General features: G+C 43.7%; 1 protein-coding gene across 3 annotated transcripts in view; it reads left to right on the top strand.

Annotated features, from left to right (window-relative positions):
• Positions 1-13,187: 13,187 nt before the first annotated feature.
• The window catches only part of PPP6R1 (protein phosphatase 6 regulatory subunit 1), a 66,722-nt gene continuing 56,876 nt past the window's right edge, over positions 13,188-23,033 (top strand). Inside the window, exon 1 of one of the 3 annotated variants that reach the window (XM_075605439.1) lies at positions 13,188-13,581. The gene's annotated coding sequence lies outside the window, so the exon portion shown is untranslated. The remainder of the gene's footprint in view (positions 13,582-23,033) is intronic. The other 2 variants (XM_075605437.1, XM_075605438.1) reach the window with 2 other exon arrangements.

Raw genomic sequence — 23,033 nt, forward strand, 5'->3', positions numbered from 1 at the left:
TGCTTGAACTGCTGCTTTGGTATACATTTTTGTGAGTGGATATTTCAAGTTTTTTGTATAGCGCCGTTTCCACACCCTTTGTGTTTTAGGGTCTAATTATTAATTGCTACTTGCATAAACAATGTTCCTTATTTTGTATCTTTATTTTATTAACAAACATTTCCATACCCTCTATCTACATCTTGATGTAACTTCTATTTTAGGGGGAAGAAACTGTATTACAGTAACATGTTCCAGGGCACTCTATATTTTAAGTGTTTCTGCATATTCACAATTTCAGTACTGCATAGCATATTGTTTAATAATTTTTTTTTCCCATGGCTTGTTCTGGAATACAGTATTACACATTTTAAGTAGTATCATTGCAGAGATCTGAAGTGCATTATCAAACAGAATGTCAGAAGTGTTGATACATGTTAAGGTAATTGCAGAGGTAGTAGAAATACAGGAAGAAAAGTGACCGTGAAAACAATTATTAAAATCGGCTACTCCTTTAAGAACTGAATAGTATAAAGATAAATTATGATTTTTTTTTTTGCACATGTGATGTTTTAGTCTAATAGTATGAAAACAATCTTGCCTCACAATCCTCAGAATATGAGAAAATATATTTTGATCTCCTGAGCACTTTGTCCCCACTGAGAAGTAATATTCAACAGAAAAATTATTGATTTCACGAGTTGTCGAAATGTAAACTTTTTAAATTGTGGTTCTTTATAATGGAGCAACAAGGTACATATAATTTTGCATGTCCAACTCTCCATGCATGTATATGCTAAATAGTGCTAGTAATAAATGTTTTATTATGCTCATCTAAGCCAGGGGTGCACAAAGTTTCTGAGCTGCACCCCCCTGCCTGGCAGCCCAAGCGCTCACCCCCTGTCCTAGGACGCCGCGGGTCATGTGATGTCACGTGACCCGGCAGTGTCATTTGACGTGAGTTGCCATGAAAACCTATTCATAGACTTAACTAGGCACGTACTATTTCTGTTTCGCCTATAAAGTGTGTAGAAAAGTGCAGTTCGGTTAAATAGAAACAATCATAGGTAATGTGAAAAAAAAAGACCATTCTTTAAAATTAAATGTAGATGTGTTTTATACTTTATGTAAATAGATTATTATTAGTAAACCATGCACTTAGGCTGGGATTCACTAAGCTCCGATAAAGGGTATCTTTGCTCAATCAAGCGTTAACTACCATTCACTTGATTGGCAGTTAAAGCAGGATGAATCTCCAATACCCTCTTGGCTGGCAACATTAGCAATAGCCAAGGGCAAACTTCTGAAGGTCAGTTACTTTGCCACTATTGGAAATGGTTTCATCTTGTGATCCATAGGCCATTCTGCATGTCCCAGTCGCACGCAAATCGTATTTCACCATATGGGAGCACTTGCTGATTATTCTGGGAAGGAATTGCAAAGTCGGCCAACTAATACTGTGTCCAAATTAAGAAAAAGCCTATTAATTTCATTGAAACAGTTGGTTGACATCTCAATAGATTTATATATTTCACATCAACGACAAAATAAATTTGTTATTCCTATAAGGTGATTTGTAAGTCAACATCTATTTGGCTTTGTAACGTGTCCACATTTTTGCGTAGTTCCCATTTTGGCCGATTTTTATTAAGCAATGTTTAAAAAAATAAAAAAATTTTTTTATATATATATATTTTTTCCCCATTCAATATGTGCATCAATACAATCTGCACACTGACAAGTGATTTAGCTAAGCTGCAGAACGATCCGTTCTCCTGTAATCAATCGCTTGCTCCGGGTTATTTAATTCAGCATTATGGGAAATGTAGTTCTTGCAATATTATTGACTGGTCAGTTACTAGATACAATTGATGCACTGCTAGAGAGAGGTCAGGCTCTGGCTCTTGAGCCTCATCAGAAGGGGAAGGGACGTCACTTTGGAAATGCCTCCTACATTAGTCTGGGGCCATGGTGCCTTCTCCCGTGCGGAGGCTGTGGGAAAGCGAGTGCTTTCCCTGGCCGTCGGGGCTGTTCCTTGTGATGTCACGGAGCAGGTTCGCTCTCATTGGGCGAACCGCTCATGTGACCTGTCGCGCTGAGAAATCAGTTATTAAGTGATTTCTTACGCAACGCGCTCCCCCTCCTGCTTCTGCACGGACGCTCCTGCACGCCGCATCGACGCGAACACTGCCTTAATGCAGTCTGTTCGCTCAGCATCCGCACGGTCTGCAGTACCATGGCCCCAGCCTTAGGAACATTACAAAATGTATTTAAAACATTTTTTTAAATGCTACAAGTATTTTCTCATAGTACAGAACTGATTTATTAAAAAAACACATGTAGGATATTGCTTGAACTGCTGCTTTAAGTTGAAAAGTACACACACTCCTTATAATTGGGGCCCGCCTACTTTGTGAGCCAATCGGCAGTCAGATGTATTAGGTAGGGTAAAATGGAGAGTTGTTTTCCTGCTGCTTCTAAAAGTAGAGATTTACCATATAATCGGCCAAAGGGGAAGAAAAAAGCCATCAGTTCAATATTAATATTTGGGAAATAATATTACACAATCTGTAAAAATATGCTTGCAATGTGATAAATTGATCACTATGCAAGAGCTGTGTCCTTTTCAGTTTAGTTAAATAGCAGCAATGCATTACTTTTTTTTCTGATCTGTTCTTTATTATAAAATAACATTACCTGCTTTATAATGAAAATAGAGGCCTTTTAAGTTGTTTTCTACCATTAATTTATTTACAGAAGATATTGCGGAAGACAGCACTCAATATAAAAAAATGTGCATTGGGCGCGCACAGCGCGGCTGACTTCCAGCAAGTCAGCAGAAACAATATAAAAAATAGATGTCTACAGCACTCAAAACTATATATAAAAATATATAAATAAGTACTATATTTAATCCCAATAAAAAGGCAAAAGATTAAGAGGTCAATGTGATCAAAAGATGGATGGGATACAAAAGGGCTGGATAAAACTATATTAGGCCCGAAACGTCACTGTTGCAGGCACAATGCAACAGCATATGGGGTTCTCTGAATATAGGCTTTTTATTTAGCCTCAAAAAAGGTGGATCAAAAAGATCTTATCTTCAGCATTATAAACGGTTAACAAAAAAATAAGGGCTTTGCCCTATAATACACAACAGCAAGATTTCCAATATAAGCAGTCCTTATTGAGGGCTTAAGACTATAATGAGCCAGGTGAGCAGGCTAATTATCAGCCTGTTCAGGGACTGAAATTTAACCTGCTCAGTGCTGTGCTCAACCTTTTAAACATAAGTATCCCATGCATAACAATCAGATAAGGAATCCACCCTGTCACAATTACCATTTGTAAGATTTTTGTATCCCATGCATTTTTTGATTATTGCCATTTGTAAAGATTTTTGTATCTTTTGCCGTTAATTATGAATAAAGTAATATATATATATATAATATATATATATTGCCGTAGACAACTCTATTTTTTTTATATTGATCGTGTCTGCTGACTTGCTGGAGGCCAGCGACGCTATGTGCACCCAATACACATTTTTTTTACATTGAGTGCTGTCGTCTGCAATATTTTCTGCAAATAAATGAAAGGTCGAAATACAAAACCCCTCTATATTGCCATTATCAACCAGGTAATTTTCTCAGGACAGATCAGAAAAAAAAAGTAATACATAGGTAAATAGCAGCAAACGGAAAATTATGCGCCTTCCGTAGTGATTCATTTACCACATTGCAATCATATTTTTACAGATGATGTCCTATTGAATTGAAGTCGTTTCCTCCCCTCCCCCCCCCCCCCTCAAGTTTATTTTTTCAGATATACTAGGCAAAATATAGGAAACAGCCGAAGTCTTGAACTTGACAGGAGGCGGATTTAACAGGCTCCTGTAAATTGTTCCAGATGTGGCGTGTGTTTGGTAAGAGAAGGAAGAGCGACCAGATTCTTTATTGAACACTGGAAACATAAGCAGGTTTCCGGGGGCAGATCTAAGAAGATAAGTGTGTTCACAGTAGGGGTGAGAAGCCGGCTCAGATATTTGGGTAAAACATGTCAAGAAAGTATGTACTGAGACAGGAAAGATACAAATTGTGTCTGGACTTGAGGGATTGCAAACCTAGGCCAAACGACACACAACAATGGTGCGTGGTGGTTACATAATAAGACATGGTATATTGAGTTGTAAAGAATATCAAGTTTGCTGAGATGAAATATAAACCCATCGTCAGAAAAAGGAACACGGGGCACTGCGGATTTTCTTCATTTTTTTTATCGGAGCCACTAAAAGAACCGCCGTTTCTGGTGAGCCACCTGTGCTGAAGCAGGGATATCCTGAAAACCTGGCAGTTGGGGGGTCTTAAGGATGAGTTGAGAACCCCTGAATTATAAAGATTAACGACCAGATTATGCTTACACAGGTTTTTTGAGTGCAGTATTGGAGTTTTTTTGAGATTTCTGCTGCCTTCTGCAGGTCCTCTTTTTCTGTTGAATGATCATCCTTCCCTCAAAATGAGCGCTTGTTTGTCCATCTGGTCTCTTAGAAGGGCCTCTGACTCAGGCTTGAAATTTGGGGCAGATTTCCTGTTTGCTCCATTGATATACAGAATTGTTACGGTAATCATTCACTACTTTCAAAAATAAAAATCCTCAACAGTCCAAGCTGCTGTCTCCCCCCCCCCTTCAATTCCCCCTTCATTTTCCCCCCTTTAATATGTGCATCAATACAATCCACACAATGATAAGTAATTAGCTAATTTGCCGATCGATCGGCGAAGATTCAGCTTGGGGGTTCATTAAATGGCTGTCAGTGCAGCAGAAGGGGACCAAAGATGCAAAGTTCTGTGCAGAAGATCATGTGACCAGGTAGTCCCTAGATAAAATTGGCGCACTGCTAGAGAGGCCAGGGCTAAAAGAAAATGCTACAATATTTTCTCATAGTACAGAACTGATTTATAAAAAAAAATAAAACTTAGAATATTGCTTGGAGTTTTGTGTTAACCCCCCTCCTAAAGGGTTACTAACATAGATGTTGTATGTGCCCCCCCTCCCCCTGGTTTATTATGCTGTAGAAAGGGACAGTATCCGCTGAGCTAGGATTCCCAAAAGAAGGAATGGAGTCCTGAATAAGTAATAAAAAGGAATACGGCACGCCATAGATGTCCTCAGGAAATGGGGCTCCTGGGTACCGGCCGATCAGCTCTAACCGCGGATCGGCGCTAATATTCCTCAGCAGTCTGTATAGAAGTGGCAAATCCCAATGAGGCAAAGGGTATTGGGTCAAGTAAGATGAGACCCACCAGAATTCCCGTCTGGGCTTGGAGTAATAGGATTAATACCGGTGATGGTTCCGAAACAACAAGGTGGGTCCAGTCCCACATTTACTCGGCAACTAATTCAATGTACCTTCATTTGAGTGTTAAGAGTGGGCACTGATGGAACAACCGTATTCATGTATGACTACTATAAAATACAGTACAACGTGTGCGTGTGGTCCCGGTCCACTGTGACCCAAATAAATAAATTGCACTACAAAAGTTCCTGGCACCCATTATTCTACAACCTTGCTACCTCAATGCCCAGCCGCCCGAATCCAGCCCCTTCGTCAAGGTAACCCATGTGGGGTAGCCATATAATACACCCTGATGTAATCACCCTAGAAGCCGGGGCAGGGAGGGTTACATTTGCAAATGACTTTTCAAGTGTCCCAAAAATGGAACCATTTCATCACTCTGAGTTTGTTCAATAGTCATTTCTAATTTTAGAATATCAACTCTCACATGGCTTAATTGATTCCCAACTTCTTTTATTACTAATATTATTAAATCTAATGAGGGACGATTAGACACCAATTTTCACAGAACTCAATGTTATGTATCTCAATCAGGTGTTTTACCAAAAAAAAAAAAAAAAAACCTGAGGCTTCAGGGTCTTTTTTTCTCTCAAAAAAATAAGAAAAAGAGAACGTAGTAACACTGCTTTACAGTCATCAAAATTACTGGGTACTAACAAAGATACAGGTAAGTCAAATGCAAAAATAGAAATATGTTGCACAATACAATAAGGAACTAAAAAAGCTGTGTGTGCTGTGCACGCGCATAGAAAGTGAAACTTCTTTGACTTTTGTCACAGAAATTGTATTTGTGTTGGTGTTGGTGATGTTTTAATTAAAAATCAAAATACAATCTCAATGACAAAACGCAAATAAATTTGACTTAGAATGCGCGTGCTCGGCACACATCCCCTGTATTAGCTATTTGCACTAAGTGTGAATTCCGCGTGTGACAGTGTGCGTGTGACTGAGAGTGTGCGTGTGACTGAGAGTGTGCGTGTGACTGAGAGTGTGCGTGTGACTGATAGTGTGCTTGTGACTGAGAGTGTGCGTGTGACTGAGAGTGTGCGTGTGATTGAGAGTGCGTGTGACTGAGAGTGTGCGTGTGACTGAGAGTGTGCGTGTGACTGAGCGTGTGCGTGTGACTGAGCGTGTGCGTTTGACTGTGCGTGTGACTATGCCTGTGCGTGTGACTGTGCGTGTGCGTCTGACTGAGTGTGACTGAGTGTGCGTCTGACTGTGAGTGTGACTGAGTGTGCGTGTGACTGTGAGTGTGACTGAGTGTACATGTGACTGAGTGTGCGTGTGAGTGTGAGTGAGTGTGCATGTGACTGAGTGTGTGTCTGACTGAGTGTGCGTCTGACTGAGTGTGACTGAGTGTGCATGTGACTGAGTGTGACTGAGTGTGCGTGTGACTGTGAGTGTGCGTGTGACTGAGTGTGTGTGGGGGTCTGGGGGGGTCAGTCAGTGTGTGTGGGGCTCTGGGGGGGTCAGTGTGTGTGGGGGTCTGGGGGGGTCAGGCAGTGTGTGTGGGGGTCTGGGGGGGTCAGGCAGTGTGTGTGGGGGTCTGGGGGGGTCTGTCAGTGTGTGTGGGGGTCTGTCAGTGTGTGTGGGGGTCTGGGGGGTTCAGTCAGTGTGTGTGGGGGTCTGGGGGGTTCAGTCAGTGTGTGTGGGGGTCTGGGGGGTTCAGTCAGTGTGTGTGGGGGTCTGGGGGGTTCAGTCAGTGTGTGTGGGTCTCTGGGGGGTCAGTCAGTGTGTGTGGGGGTCTGGGGTGGTCAGTCAGTGTGTGTGGGGGTCTGGGGGGGTCAGTCAGTGTGTGTGGGGGTCTGGGGGGGTCAGTCAGTGTGTGTGGGGGTCTGGGGGGGTCAGTCAGTGTGTGGGGGGGTCTGGGGGGTTCAGTCAGTGTGTGTGGGGGTCTGGGTGTTCAGTCAGTGTGTTTGGGGGTCTGAGGGGGTCAGTCAGTGTGTGTGGGGGTCTGGGGGGGTCAGTCAGTGTGTGTGGGGGTCTGGGGGGGTCAGTCTGTGTGTGTGGGTCTCTGGGGGGTCAGTCAGTGTGTGTGGGGGTCTGGGGTGGTCAGTCAGTATGTGTGGGGGTCTGGGGGGGTCAGTCAGTGTGTGTGGGGGTCTGGGGGGGTCAGTCAGTGTGTGTGGGGGTCTGGGGGGGTCAGTCAGTGTGTGTGGGGGTCTGTCAGTGTGTGGGGGGGTCCGGGGGGGGTCAGTCAGTGTGTGGGGGGTTCAGTCAGTGTGTGGGGGGGTCCGTCAGTGTGTGGGGGGTCCGGGGGGGTCCGTCACTGTGTGGGGGGTCCGCGCGGGTTGCGCCCGGGTTTTTGTACCACCGCTTCCTGGGGGGCCCGCAAACGCCCGCGTCACTGGAGGGCTGAATGGCGCCGCTGCCAGCCGCTTCTGCGCATGCGCGGCATGGCAGTGGTAGTGGAAGTTAGGCGGGCCCATGTGTGGGCTGGGAGGGAGGTCCCATTCGGGTTAGGAAAGGGTGGGGGGGGGGGCTGTCCCAGTCGGGCGGTCTCTGCTGTCCCGGGCAGCAGACGGGGAACGGCAACACATGTCAACAGCCGTGGCAGCGGGCGGGGAACGGCGCCGCTGCCAACCGCTTCTGCGCATGCGTGGCTTTCCTCCAGTCCCCATGATTACTGAGCATGCGCGGCTTGGCAGCGGATGTGCGGGGGGAATGGCGGCCGTTAGGAGCGGCGCCGGCGGCTATCGCAGCCGCCGCCGCATATGTCATCAGCCATGTGGGGGGAGCAGCGGCCGTTAGGAGCGGCGCCGGCGGCTATCGCCGCCGCATCTGATTTGTGGAGCGGGTGTGATGTCAGTGTTGGGGTTGGGCTGAGCCAGAACACAGCCCGGCCTCAACTGCCAGCACTGACGTCACATCCGTTTCATTTCTGTCTCCACAATCCGTTTTTGCCCCAGTTCGAATGAGGTGCCACTAAGGAAGTTTCACTTCAAAAAATATACTTACACTGGCGCTCCTTGTACAAAGACAGACCCGTCACTCTGCACGATGTCAGAAAAACGAACAAGCGCACCACAGATTGTCTTCAAAAAAGATTTATTGTAGGCCCTAACAGATCCGACGTTTCGGCTGTTGTAGCCTTTAATAAGAATATGGCTTAAGTGAAGGACAGTGGTGGATTTACAAAACTGCTGCCCTTAGGCACTTAATTGGTGCCACGCTTCTCCTTTAGCATCAAATGACGCTGCGATATCACATGGCGTTGCGTTGCCACGGCAATGCGATGTCCCACCACATCGCGTGTCATGTGATGTCGCAGCATCATTTGACGCTGAAGGAGGAGAAGGGCGGCACGAAGGACAAGGTAAGAACTTTACAAAGGCCCCACGCTCTGCCCTGGCAATCAGTGGAGAACAGAGCAGGGCCTCTATATGGGGGGAGAAAAAGGGAAATTTGCCGCCCCTAAATTTTGCCACTCTAGGCCCGGGTCTAATGGGAAATCCACCACTGGTGAAGGACCAACATAGTCCCATATTTATAGTGTCCACAATCACCAAAATCTCAGGTGTGTCCCAAGGTACTGAGTAACATGCACGTCTGTGTTGTTTTGGTTTCATCCCTCAAGTTGTGAGGACCCGGTGATGACGTAATTCCGTTCCGTGGGGCATGCACTGTCCTATGAAATGTTATCAATGGTATAGTCATATGGGCAAAGAATATCTCGTTTTACACTGATGAATATTGAAACGTACAGTCAGTGATCTGTGGACAGCCAATGGGTGATTTGGAAGGACATTCTAACATTTAAGAGGACAGCGCCTGCCCTAGAACAGAATTAAGTTATCATCCGGATTCTCACGATGTGAGGGATGACACCAATACAACACAGCACTTGCACGCTTCTCAATCATTTGGGACACACATGAGATTTTGATGATTGTGGACACTAATAATATGGGACCATATTGGTCCTTCACTTAAGCCATATCCTTGATGAAGACTGCAACGACCGCCGAAAAGTCCGTTCTGTTAGCTGCTAGAAGAAATATTTGTTGAGGAAAATCCGCAGTGCGCTTGTTTTTTTTTTTTCTGCCAAAAGTGTAATCGCATGCCCAAATATTTAAAGCTAGTTAATGAGGCAAAACAAATATATATATTCACTGTGCTTCTCCGTGTAGGGCACATGTTGCTGGCGAAAAAATTGGCCATACTTATGTGTATAAACAGAAAGTGGATCCCTGCGCTTCTCCCATTGGGCTAACAATACAGTGAATGGGGAAATAAATATACATAGTGAAACCTAAGGCTGCGTCCACGCTGTCGCTTAGCGCGCTGAGTTAAATAAATCTCAATGTGTCTGGCCATTCTCATGCGGTGCTCGCGGTCGCTAGGCGCTTGGCAAGACAGATGAAATTGATTCCCAGGCACGCTGAAGGGTCACATGACCTTCAGCAACCAATCAGCGCCATTCACTGCTCGGCCACACCGCCGGCCACGCCCCTCTACTCGCGCTTGAAAAAAATATATGCAGGACAGCCGAGCACTCATGCTTGGAGAGTTGGTGACGTCACTGCTGTCAAGCATGAGCGCGCTCAGCGGCAGCGTGGCCGCAGCCTAAGGCCTGGGACCCGCTGCGCTCGTTGGCGCGGGCGGCAATGTAGCGAGTTCCCCACCAGCAGGGGAATCCTCGCGAGCCGGTCCCGGTCCCCACTGGCTGCACAGCTGACTACACGCTGTGGCGCGTCAGCCGCTAGGAGACACCACAGAATGGTGTTTCCTAGCGTTGACGCGTCACGTGGTGTGGCTGTGAGCCAATGGGGAGGGGAGGCTGCGGGAGGAGGAGAGGCTTCAGGGAGCGGGGAGGAGTGTGGAGTGAAAGCAGCGTGAGTGCCTCTCTGTGTGTGTGTCTGAGTGCGTGCGTGCCTGCCTGTGTGTGTGTATGTGTGTGCCTGTCTGTGTGCGTGCCTGTCTCTGTCTGTGTGTGTGTGTATGAGTGCGTGCGTGCCTGTCTCTGTCTGTGTGTGTGTGTGTATGAGTGCGTGCGTGCCTGTCTCTGTCTGTGTGTGTGTGTGTGTATGAGTGCGTGCGTGCCTGTCTCTGTCTGTGTATGAGTGCGTGTGTGTGTGTGTGTGTGTGTGTGTGTGTGTGTGTGTATGAGTGCCTGCGTGTGTGTGTTTTTTTTACTTACCTGCAGCCCGTGGAGGGAGGGGGGGGAAGAGTAGCGGGTCCCTCCGCTCAAGCCACGCCCCCCCTCCCTGTCAATCCTCCCACTCCTGCCCACCTCCCGCTCCGGCCCCTCACGTCATGGCCACGCCCCCCCCAACCCGTTTGGCCACGCCCCCCCGCTCCGAGAAAAGTAGCCTGTAGACCGCAGATCGCGGTACAGCGAGTTGCACGCGCCGCCGGCAAGCAAGCCAGCCGTGTGGACGCGTGCAACGGGACCTTAGCCTAAGTCTGTAATACAAAGGAAAATTTTGGTTGCATCCTTTGATCAAATAATGACAAGCCTGCTACTGAGACTTACCTTGATGTTGGTTAGCAGGCTTGTCATTATGATCAAAGGATGCAATCAAAAGTCTCCTTTGTCTTAGGTCTCAATATGTATATTTATTTCCCCATTTATTGTTCGCCCAATGGGAGAAGCGCAGGGATTCACTTTAGTTTTTTTCAGTAACTGAGGCAAGATTAGTGTTATTGCAGGCCCTGATCAGTAGCTCTGACATGGAAGCTTAAGGCCTCGGCCAGGCTCCCTGCTTACTCGCTGAGGCTCAGGGAAAGCGGGTGCTTTCCCTGGCCTTGCGGTTGCTTACCGCACGCGCTGTCAGGGGACTGGCCGGGGGCGGGCCAGTGACGTCACGGAGCTGGTTCGCTCTCATTGGGCGAACTGCTCACGTGACCGGCCTGTCGCGCCGGCAAGCGAGGGAATTTTAAATTCCCCTAAGACCTACGCTTCCGCGCGCTTGCGGAAGCATAGGTTAGCCCCTACTAAAGCCGCTCTAATTGCGGCTGTAGGGGCTCAATGCTGAGCGGGAGCGCGCGTCGGCGCGCTTCCGCCAGCAAGCAGGGAACATGGCCGAGGCCTAAGACATTTAGCTTTAGTCCCAAGTACCATAGTTACTGTTTTGTCAGTGTTTAAAAAGTGATCTAGTTTTCGACCTTTGATGGAAGTACATTTCCAAGGTCAGTGTCAACTTAGCTACAACTTTCTCTTGCTATAGAGGCAGATATGGGTTGGCTTCACAAGGCTTTAATTTTAAACCCCTTTGCCTGCAAAACCACTTATCTGTATTTTTTGTATTTTTTATACCTATTGATTAAATACACCAGTTAGAATCTAAGTGTGGCACCTACTTTCAAACATATGTTTTACTTCTACAGACCTTGTACTCTGACCTTTTTGATTTCCAGGACTACAGTAGAATGTAAGACTGAATATTCCCAGAAGTACTCTAGGGACACAGAAATATATACATATATATATATACATATATATATATATATATATATATATATATATATACATATAGGGACACATAGCCAACGTTCTTGCAACCCGTGGCACGCTGCAGTGGGAGCAGCGGGCATTGTTTGGAATCGGCTGCATGTGAGAAAGGCTATTGACATTTCACCCTCGGGAGCATGCCACGTGTTGCAATACCCTTGCATTTGTATGTTCTGCACTTTTCTAACCAGTAAGGATCGTGGATTGCAAGCCTCAGGGCTCAAAGGGAGGTACACTGTCCTATAAGATTTTACTCAAAAATCAGCAAGAAATGATTGGTTTCATGTCTCAAAATAAAATAATATTTTACCAACTAATATTCGAGGAGGTATACTTTATAATATAGGTGTGGCAGACTCGTCCCTAGGTTATGTGCCGCCCTCAGACAAGCACTAATAAGGACGCACCCTCCCCCCCTAAAAGTAAATATTCCCCCCCAAAATGTTTTACCAAGTTCTTTCCCCCTTAGGTAGGAAGCAGGGGGTCTCCGTTGCTGAACCGCATTAAATGTCGGTTCCGGGGACACCGTGCTTCCTGAGATACTTAACTCCTTGCGCACCCCAACCAATGCAGTGATATAGGCCAGGGTGCGCAAACTTCTGTTGCTGCGCACCCCTTCCTCCACTCCCCTGGTGCTCGCGCCCCCCCTTACGTCAAATGATGCCATGGGGTTATGTGACGGCAGCATTTGATGCCGCATTGCCATGGATACGGGCGTCAAATTACGCCTCTGGGTCATTTGACGCCGCGTTGCCATGTCAATGCGTCATCTGAAGCCGGCTGAACCTCAGTAAGTTCAGTTGCAGAGGCCTCACACGATCCCCTGGCATTTGGTTTGAATGCCTTGGGGAAGTGTGGGGCCTCTGCAACTGCCGCGCTCCCCCCCAAAAATCCTGCACCCCTAGTTTGCGCACCCCTCATATACAGAATAGACACAAAGGTATTCTTTTAAAACAAGCACTACGAAAAAAAACCTTATTTCAAAAACTAATATATAACTTTTCATAACATATTTTAAAATGATATATATATATATATATATTCAATTGTATTTTAGATTTTAGTTTTTTCTTTCACTGTTTATTATTTTACTGGCATGCTGTTACTATAGCATCGCCCTCTTCTAAAAGCTTATATGACCGTGAAACTACTATGATAGAGTCCATGTGTGTTTATTTGTCTGTATATTTGTGTCCCAAACACCCGTGACGTGACTTCATTTGACATTGTGGACATCTTTATTACACTGCGTGTGACGGTCCAGTGCCAGAGTTCATCAAAGCGTCACTCAGTAGGGACAGAGGCCATGTTGATTGGTTGTTACAACCAGCACGCGCACCTCACGTTGATTGGCCGTTATAACCAGCACGCGCATGTTCCAAACCAGAGGTTTCAAGAAACCCGCCTACCTCGTAACGCCCACTCTCCGCTGTCACAGCCCCCCGCCACGCGCCGCCTTGAAACCGCCTCACGTCGCGCGCGCGCCCGCCGCTCGCAGGTCCGTTGAGGCCGCGCTCACCGGAACACTCTGCTTCCCCTTCCCCCTTTTCAGTGTTCAGACCGGAAGCGGAAGAGTCAGCTCTTTCCGCTGCTGCCGTCCTTCCCAAGTTCGGTTTTTTTTCTGACAGTTGTCGCCGGTCTTCTGCTCTCGACCACGGGCCGGTGCGAAACGGGCTGTGGTATCTTCGGACGAGCCGCACCTCACTACGGGAAAGACGGAGAGGTCCGGGGCCTCTGAGGAACCAGCGGGGGAGGTAACCTCGAGTCTCTTCTAGGATACCAACCGCCAGTGGTAAGTCCCCACCGGAACACGGCCTGACACGCGTGGGAGGCGCGTGCGGATTAATGCGGCCTGTTTTCCACTGGTCCTTCTGTCCTCTCCCCCATTCCCCCCTGTCCCCATTCTTTAACCCTGTACCTGCCCCATCCCGCTTTATGGACCCAGCGTGTCTCCTCTCCTTCACACGTTCCCTTCCTCTCCCACCTGCTTCTGCCACCCCCCCCCCCCGAGAAAGTTATATATGTATGAGGGACATACAATAACATGAAAGCACTCCGTCATGTAACATGGCATCTACCCTGTTCCATCTTTTCGCTGCCAGAGCAATGCATTGTTGGCCCTTCTGGAAACCGAAAGGGTTCAGTTAAAGGTTTGCGTTGTGTGTACAGATCTGTCAGCTTCTTGGAGACCCGGAATGCTTCCTCCTGCAGGCAGGGCACAGGGAAAACGCTGTCTCTCCTTTCAATAGTTTTATATACAACAGATTTGCTGTGCGCTGAGGCCTTGTAGGGCATCATTATGAACGGTTTTCCTGGATGCAGTTGCTGTGTACACTGTTTTCAAAGTCATATAGTTCTCAATCAAGTGCATGCAGTAATGACACCCCGTGCGAAACTCTGGTTCATTGAGAACATTGCAAAGCTGCTGAAGATCTACTTTCCCTCGGAAGGTCACTGTGAGAGGAGGGGTTGCAATGTTAAGGGTTGTGAAGCCGGTTATGGAACATACATTTATGATGGTGACCGTTCTTAAAGGAGCAGTTCCACCTGGCACAATTTTTTTTACTATTATTTTTAAACAGGTTTATAAATGTAATTTACGAACTAAAAAATAGTAAGGCGACTTTACAGTAAATGTTTTACTTTATTTGCTATTTGTATACACATCTCTATATTTGGCTCTAAAACTTTCTTTTGCATCTGTGGTATTGAAAAAGTTGAGTTCGCTTTAATTGAAACCCCCACCCCCATATGTTGCATTGTTAACCGTTTAATGTAACCTTTTGGTACCTGATGTAATGCCGTAGTTTTCTGTCCATCCTGGAGATTAACATACTGACACACAGCATTGCCCTGTAACAGCCCACCAGCTATCTACTGTAAAACGGAAGTACTAGTAAGCAAAGGGTACTAAACAGCAACTTTATTTATACTACACATGTTTTCTTTGTATGTAACCACTGTTTATTTTTTGTTTTGGTTTTTAACTGGTTTCTCACTGAGGTCTTGATTGCTGTTTAGTAGTAAATTAGGCGCTTGTCGATTTGTTACACATCAGTGTTGATGGTCGTTTGGGGGCATACAAATTGAAATTGCAAGTCCATTTAATGGGTTGAGGTTTGTGTAGGTGTGTAATGTAGTTGCTAATTTAATGTGATTAAATGCATTCAGCATTTCTAGTTGACACAAATTTTCACATTTTGTTTTTGGGGTAGTTACATATTAGAAATAATATAGAGAAGCAGAACAATCTTATCCTATATTTCTCCAGCAATTTGAAGTGCTAGTACATAAATCCCGTGATAAAACTATTTTGTCAGTCGTTTTATTTATTTTTTGTAAACTACTTGTACTGTCATTCTGAAGCTGTGTTATGTCCAAATTTTGTATTGGCTTGTATATTCCCTGAACCGTGATAAATTGGGAAAAAGGCATCGGAATCTCATTTAGGGAGTAGTTCTATATTGCTGGAAGTGGCTGATTGCACTGCGATTGGTTAAAAATCACCCACTCAAGTCAATGGTTTTTCTATGTATGTATCTATAAATCACCCCCCTCTCCCATAAGTGTAGACCTTTCTTGTATTTGAGGCTGTCATATTTATCTATCCATGTTTTTATCACAGCACCGACATGTTTTTTTTTTTTGTGTTAAAGTTGATTGACAATTGTAAGTAAATAAGATGGCTATAATTATTTTAAGATAATTTTTCTGTTTGTAAACATAATCGACTTAACATGGAAGTGTTTGTTTTCCTGTACCTACTTGTTGTCACTGTTTAAGCAGGAACTTGCACAGTGACATATGTGCTCATCCCCTTCTCCTCAAACCTTGATGTGCAGTAAATTGTGTGACCTGGGAGTTTATCTTGCATGGTCTATTTTATTTTATATTGCTTTCCAAGGCAGGAACTTTAAACTATGGTATCTACATTGGCAAGTATTGAGTATCCTGGGAACCCAGGGGATTTTCAGCGCTGGAAAGTGTTCAATTCTGTATATACTGAAGAACCCCCTGTTTCAAACTATGTAAAAATTTAAAAAAAAAAAAAAAAAAAATCCCAGGTGGGATTTCTGATTTTATACAATGTCCATGCTTAAAGCAGGGATCTGACTGCTTTTTTTTTTAAATTAAACAATTTATTTTTCTTCGGTGTCTGAGTGGGAGGAGGGATGTTTGTCAATCATGTGGTTTCCTGAACCTTTATCCTGATCAGACAATAAAGATAACAGAAGAGGGACCTTTGTGTGTGCAAGCTGGTTTAATACACAGTCATTTCAGACCAGTGCAAGTAGTCATAAAATACTTATGTCACACTTTGGTTTAAAAAATAAATAAATAAATATATATTTTTTTGGTCACCCAGATTTAAAGAAACAAAGAAAGAAAAATGTACCCCATAGATGCAATTTTTGATTACAATTTAATCATAAGCAAAAATTAAATTGTACAAAAATTCATGGTTCAAAACATATACAATTTAAAAATAAGGGAGCAGAGAATAGGTAAAATACAATAACATGATATCCAAAGCTTCAATTGCACATGACGTCCTACAGTATATTGCACACTTGAATACACATTGTTGTCAACATATAAGTAGAAACTCTTAATGTAGATATATATGCAGGTTTGCAAACCTCAAGGGAATCAATTGGACCCTTGATTGTAAAAGGAATGAATCCATCAAACATGTACAGTAATTGCAAATAAACAAATTGCAAAGCAATCACATTATTCGACACCTATTATATTACTTAAGTCCCATCACATTTACTGAATGAAAAAATGCAAAATTGCAAAGAAAAAATTTGGGGCAAAGTGTCCAGGACTAATACAAAGGGAACGACATAACTTGCCCAATTCTCACGATAATGATTGTGATGGTCCTTCTTTCTTAATCCTGTAACATTGCTCCGCAGTATGTAGCTGATGGGCATTTCACCTGTGCAGGGGGCGCAAGGTTTTTTTTGGGGGCGTAGCGTTAGAGGCCCGCGCTCTTCAAAGCATTTAAAGTAAATGCCGGGGGACCATGTGAAGGCCTCTAACTTCTCTACTATTTTCTTTGATCATGATGATGTTTGAGCAGTGATATTGTTAATTTGTCTTCTAAGATGCTTGTGTTTGTTAGAAATGGTACTGCCCCATGAAAATGTAAAGGTGGTTTAAACCCATAAACATTCTCATGTGACTAGTTTCACCTATGGCCCTTTTCAGATTCGGTACCTGGAAGTCTGAGTAAAGCATTTATTACAGTAGTATGAGTATATCCAGTATATGGTGCCCTTTTTTTCTCAATTTTACAGCAGTACTGCAGCCACAATCTCTCCTAGACTCGTTTTAAAATATGAATAACTGAAATTAGAACTTGATTTTGTGGTTTATGAAGGGAAAAAGGGGCATTCAGCAACTTTCTGCTCTAAATGCTTAGTGGTGACCCTCAACTCCCAGAGGTTTTCAAAATCATGTTTTAAATATGCGTGCTGTGAATGTGACCATGTATGTTCTCATTTTAAACTAGCCTTCATTCTACTTCTCCAATTAACCGGCCCTGAGAAGTGTACTAGTCTTGAAAAAATGTGAATCATAGTTAAGATCTTTAAAACTTTTTTTTTATCTTCGTTAAGAAGTGACAGCATTTAGCTATTTAGAAGCTTTTCATTTTTCAACATACAGTAGATCAGTCTGCTTTTATTGGCAAGAACATTAATGATTGTGCTTGATTGTTGAACTTTGGTTTGCTTCATGAACCACATGCAAAAAAACATTACTTCAGTTATCAAATACTTTATACAGCTTTTATTGATTATTTTTTTTTCTATTCCAAATGATAATTGCCTATTGTTGCTTACAGAATTATTTTTATCCCGGTTAATGCCCTTTTTGTGTGATTAGTATGCACTGACTTTTATCAAGTAAAAAAATAATGAAATTCTTGTTGTGTGATAGTGCAAGTTTGTTGTGTTTATTTTATTTTATTTCTTTAACCTGTTAAGACCGCTTACATTCTGCCTGGGCTACCAAGAAATTCTCTTGTTGGCCATAGTATTTGTTGTTCAAACCTGCTTTGGAGGAACTTTGTGTTTAGTTTTCTTAAACTAAAATATTTGTTTGGAAGTGCTATATAATAAAGGGATTTCAATTTTTTTTTTAGCAACAACTTTGCAATAAAAACTTCAGATTGATTTCCCCCCCCCCCCCCCTGTCATGGTTAAGTCTCCTGCAAAGATGTTTAAAGGATTATATTAGTTACCAATATTACTTGGTCAACACCCACCCCACCCTAGGATTTTAAGTGCAATAATGGACTAAAATTGTTAGAGTATTCAACTGTGCTGGTTTATGAATTTGTTTGTTTCGTTGCCACAGTGTGATTGTTAATATATTGGTTGATTATTAAGGAATATCCTCCATATGTCTTATATAGCCAAATGACACTCACTGGGAAAAATGCCATATTTAGATAGAGTGGTTTGCAACTTTTTTTGGTTATGGAAACCTATAATTATGTTGTGAAATTCTGCGAAAACCACAACCCTTTAGTAGGACGTCTGAGCTCAGATGGATTGTAAAGTCTTCTATATTTGGTACAATTTTCAAATGACCTGAAAAATTTCAGGAAACCCATCAGGGATAGATGGGAAACCCAAGCATTTCTAGGACCCCCTGTTGAAAAACACTGAGCTAGACCTTTTTGAAGCAATTTGTTTTCATCCTCTCGCTCCTGAAAATTAACATTCTGACGTGAATAGCAATATTGATTATGACTCTAATGCAGTGTTCCCCAACTCCAATCCTCAGAGAACCCCAACAGGTGAGGTCTTAAGGATATCCCTGCTCCAGCACACGTGGGTCAATCAGCGGCTCAGTCATTTAGACTGAGCAACTTGTTCTGTAGCAGGGATATCCTTAAGACCTGACCTGTTTGGGTTCCCTGAGGACTGGAGTTGGGGAAACACTGCTCTAATGTATTGATTATTTAAATATGGGATTTTTTTTTTACTTGCGACACATGTTTCTACCATCTAACCAACATAGGACCAACGACTGTTCATCTGTCCAAGTTGAGTTCACCCTTTGCTTGAGTGGCCTGCAAGAACACTTCGCAATAATGATAGCGTGCTTAGCAAAGCATTGCTCTTACATCTGTCACCAAAAGGGTTACAGAGACTTTAAATATTGAAAAATAAATGTCCTCTTATAATATTTGTTGAGTTTAGTGATATCTAATGTTGTAACTGTTTGTCTCCTCAATCTAGTATATACAAAATGGTTTGAATGCTGACATAGATCTCGGTTCCCTTCCTCTCCCATCTGCTTCTGCCACCCCCTGAGAAATTTGGTGTCACCTACATCATTGTTCATAGATGTTTCCATCTTGAACAATACTCAATTCATTGCTGTGCTCATGTGCTAGTCCCTCTGTCTCTGTCTTGCCCAATACATATCTCTATTAATTTTCTCTTTATTGGTTACTATGTACAAGTTTATTTTTATTCTAAATATTTTTTATTTTCCTTTATTACTATCTTGGTATCATTATGTTCTCTTTTATTATTTAAATGAATACTTTGATACTCCAATATTAAATGCTATTGATTGTTGTAGCTCAATTGAGCATGTAATTTATGTGCCTACATTGCTTTTTATATTGTCATTGTTTACCTTGTTGATTGAACTAGAGAGAATCTGTATGATTGGCGTAAGCACTTAGGACTATCAACCAATAGGCTAGTCCTGTGCAAACTTTTTCAGCTGCGGCCCCCTTCCTGGGAGCCGCCGCGTACGCGCCCCCCCCCCCCTCCCCCGAAGGCACGGCTTCAAATGAAGTTGCGGTTGACGTCACGTGACCCCACCACGTCATTTGACGCCGTGTTGCCATGGCGACGTGTCGGCGAAGACCCGGCTGCCAGTAGGTAAGTGAGGTTACAGAGGCTTGGGGGAAGAGCGTGGGGCCTCTAACAGCCCGCGTGCCCCCCCCAGTTTGCGCAACGCTGGGCTAGTACATACACATACATCCAGGTAACTATACTGTATTTTATTACTTCTGATGAAGTTCCCCTGACCGGAACGAAACACATAGGGTTGTTATATTTCTATGCCAAGGTAACCCCTGCAGTGCACCACCCCTCTCCACCTGCCCGAGTGTATTCCAATATCCCATGAGGACTATTACTGCGGGATTCGGCCAGATTTATGTGCTGGAGTGGCCGATGAACTTTCCTGCTTTCCTCTGACGTCATCGGGACCCGAGATCTGACAACGGGAGTTGAGCAGATCAGACAGACACACCAGAGAAGAGAGGCATCCTGAATGCCCGTGTGGTGGCAAACACCCACAATGTGTATTTTACCAGCTACATTGTAAGTAGCCCCTTGTTTTTTACCCATAAATTGTATCTCAACAGTACTTCAATATTTTTGGCTTTTTTCTATTGTTTACAGAACCAGTCACAGTTGGCACTTTGCTTTCATTCACTGTCAGGACTTTCAAGACAGTTTGTATCCATTGGGACCCCCAGCGCTATGTCTGCACTTTACCCTTGTCCATAGAATTGTCCATAAGTAATCACAGTCCTCTTGATGTTTTGCAGGTAGGTACAAGACAATTGATACTGACTGGCCCCTTGATATCGTCCTAGTGACAAATATACAAAGAGGAACAAACCATTGCGCAGTAGCAAGTACTAGGTTACAAATCTTTAGGACAAATAGCAATGCCTATTTACAAGAAAATTTCTTGTTATGTTCAATTAAGAGAATCTATTCTTTAGCCTGCTTCCTCTCCTCTACCTCACGTGTCCCACGTGTAGTCGTCACTCGATCAGTCTCTCCAATTGTGATGTTCATATGTCCACTGTAGTTCCCCAAGAGAGAATGACAGTCGACAGATTGGTGTAGATTGCTAAAAACTGTGTTTAATAGAATGACAATAAGCCAAAAACTCCCTCACGTGGTTAAGGCTCTAGTAAAACAATTCTCAATGTGCCGTCCGCAGCTTGTAATACAGGTACTGTGTAAGCCCCAATATACCACGAGCACACTCGCTGCTCGCAGCTCCGATTGCGGCGCGCCTCGCTGACGTCATGCCAAGTGCCACAGGAAACCCTCCTTGCCGACGGACACCGTAACTACTCCTTTCCAAACACGTTTCGTGACGTGGAAACCGTCACTTTCTCAGTGGTGAGGGGATTTGACAATAATGATGCTATTTATACCCTCCAATAGCATTAAAAACACATCCTACAATTAAAGTGCCAGTATTAAAAAACCATTGAACATATCAAACAGATGATGCTGCTAGAGCTGACTACCCTGGGATTCAGCAGCACTGCCACGATAGAATTACATAACTTAATACAATGTGTTATTCCTTTAAAAAAGAGGCTAGATCGAAATCTATGTTGAGGCCTTTGGGTGACAGTGTCTTCAAAGTATATATCCAAAAGCTTTCCCTTTTGGATAGATAATTGAGTCTGTCCAAAAGCTAGTTGGAGGGGGGGGAGGGTGGGGGGGGATGGTGACAATCTATTCCCCTACATATAATGCCATCTGGTTTCTGATCATGTACCATTTTAAAGTGATTGGAGACACTGTGTCTCCTAACCTCTTTTGATGTTATATGTGTTCTGCCAGTCTACGTTTTAGGGGTCTCCCCCTAAATTTTCCAGTAAATGGACACAAAAGTTGCTCTTACAGTTAATAAATGTCTATACTGTACTTGGTACCTGTTACATTGGACTGAAAATGGTCACATTTGAGGCTAAATGAGCAATCTATGCACTTCCCACATGTGAAATAGCCTTTATAGTTTGCTAGCCATGTGGTATTGTATTGTCTTACCCCGCTAAGGGGACAACTAGGTGCCAACTCAGCCTTCAAATTTTTCGCTCTTTTATATACAATTTGTGGGCGTTCTGGTAGAAAGGATTTTAAAACGGGGTCTCTTTGGAGAATTCCCCAATGTTTATGAAAAGTTTTCTTTATATCGGGGGCCAAACTACTATACTGTACTTGGTTATGAATGGTATAAATTCTCCATTTTTGTTTTCTTTGTTTTTTTTATATATATTAATAAGGGATGATCTATCAATATCCTTAACCATAAGAAGGGCTTTATTCACCCTATCTTTATTGTATTCTCTCTCAATAAATGTATCCCTAAGAGAATTCAGTTGTTCATTGCATACATGCTCCTGAGAGCAATTCCTTTTAATTCTCAGAGCCTGACCCTGTGGAATATTTTGTATCCATCTCGGGTGGTGGTGGCTTGACGCCAAGAGGTACGTGTTGGCGTCCACCTTTTTGTGATATGTTTTATTGTGTACCACACTACTTTCCACATATAGGGTCTGGTCCAAGAAATTAATGCTGATGTTACTACAACTAAATGTGAACTTAATGTTGTAGGGGTTGCTGTTTAAATGTATTTTGAGCATGTCCAGTTCTTCCATCGTTCCTCTCCAGACACACAGCACATCGTCGAATCTCTTCCAGAGCATTAGGTTTGCACCAAACGGATTGCCACTCCATATGTGGCTCCGCTCCCACATGGCCATGAATAAATTAGCATAGCTTGGTGCAAACCTAGTGCCCATCGCAGTGCAGCATGTCTGGAGGAAAAATTCTCCGTCATAATTTGTTTAGCTATGACGGAGAATTTTTCCTCCAGACATGCGGCACCGCGATGGGCACTAGGTTTGCAACATGCTATGCTAATTTACTCATGGCCATGTGGGAGCGGAGCCACATATGGAGTGGCAATCCGTTTGGTGCAAACCTAGTGCTCTGGAAGAGATTCATCGACGATGTGCTGTGTGTCTGGAGAGGAACTATGGAAAAACTGGACATGTTCAAAATACATTTAAACAGCAACCCCTACAACATTAAGTTCACATTTAGTAGTAGTAATATCCGCATTAATTTCTGACCCTATATGTGGAAAGTAGTGTGGTACACACTAAAACATACCACAAAGAGGTAGACGCTAACACGTACCTCTTGGCGTCGAGCCACCACCACCCGAGATGGATACAAAATATTCCACAGGGTCAGGCTCTGAGAATTAAAAGGAATTGCTCTCAGGAGCATGGATGCAATGAACAACTGAATTCTCTTAGGGATACATTTATTGAGAGAGAATACAATAAAGATAGGGTGAATAAAGCCCTTCTTATGGTTAAGGATATTGATAGATCATCCCTTATTAATATGGATAAAAAAACAAAGAAAACAAAAAGGGAGA

This window comes from Ascaphus truei, chromosome 6 (assembly GCF_040206685.1).
Source record: "Ascaphus truei isolate aAscTru1 chromosome 6, aAscTru1.hap1, whole genome shotgun sequence".
In the NCBI taxonomy this organism is placed as follows: domain Eukaryota; kingdom Metazoa; phylum Chordata; class Amphibia; order Anura; family Ascaphidae; genus Ascaphus; species Ascaphus truei.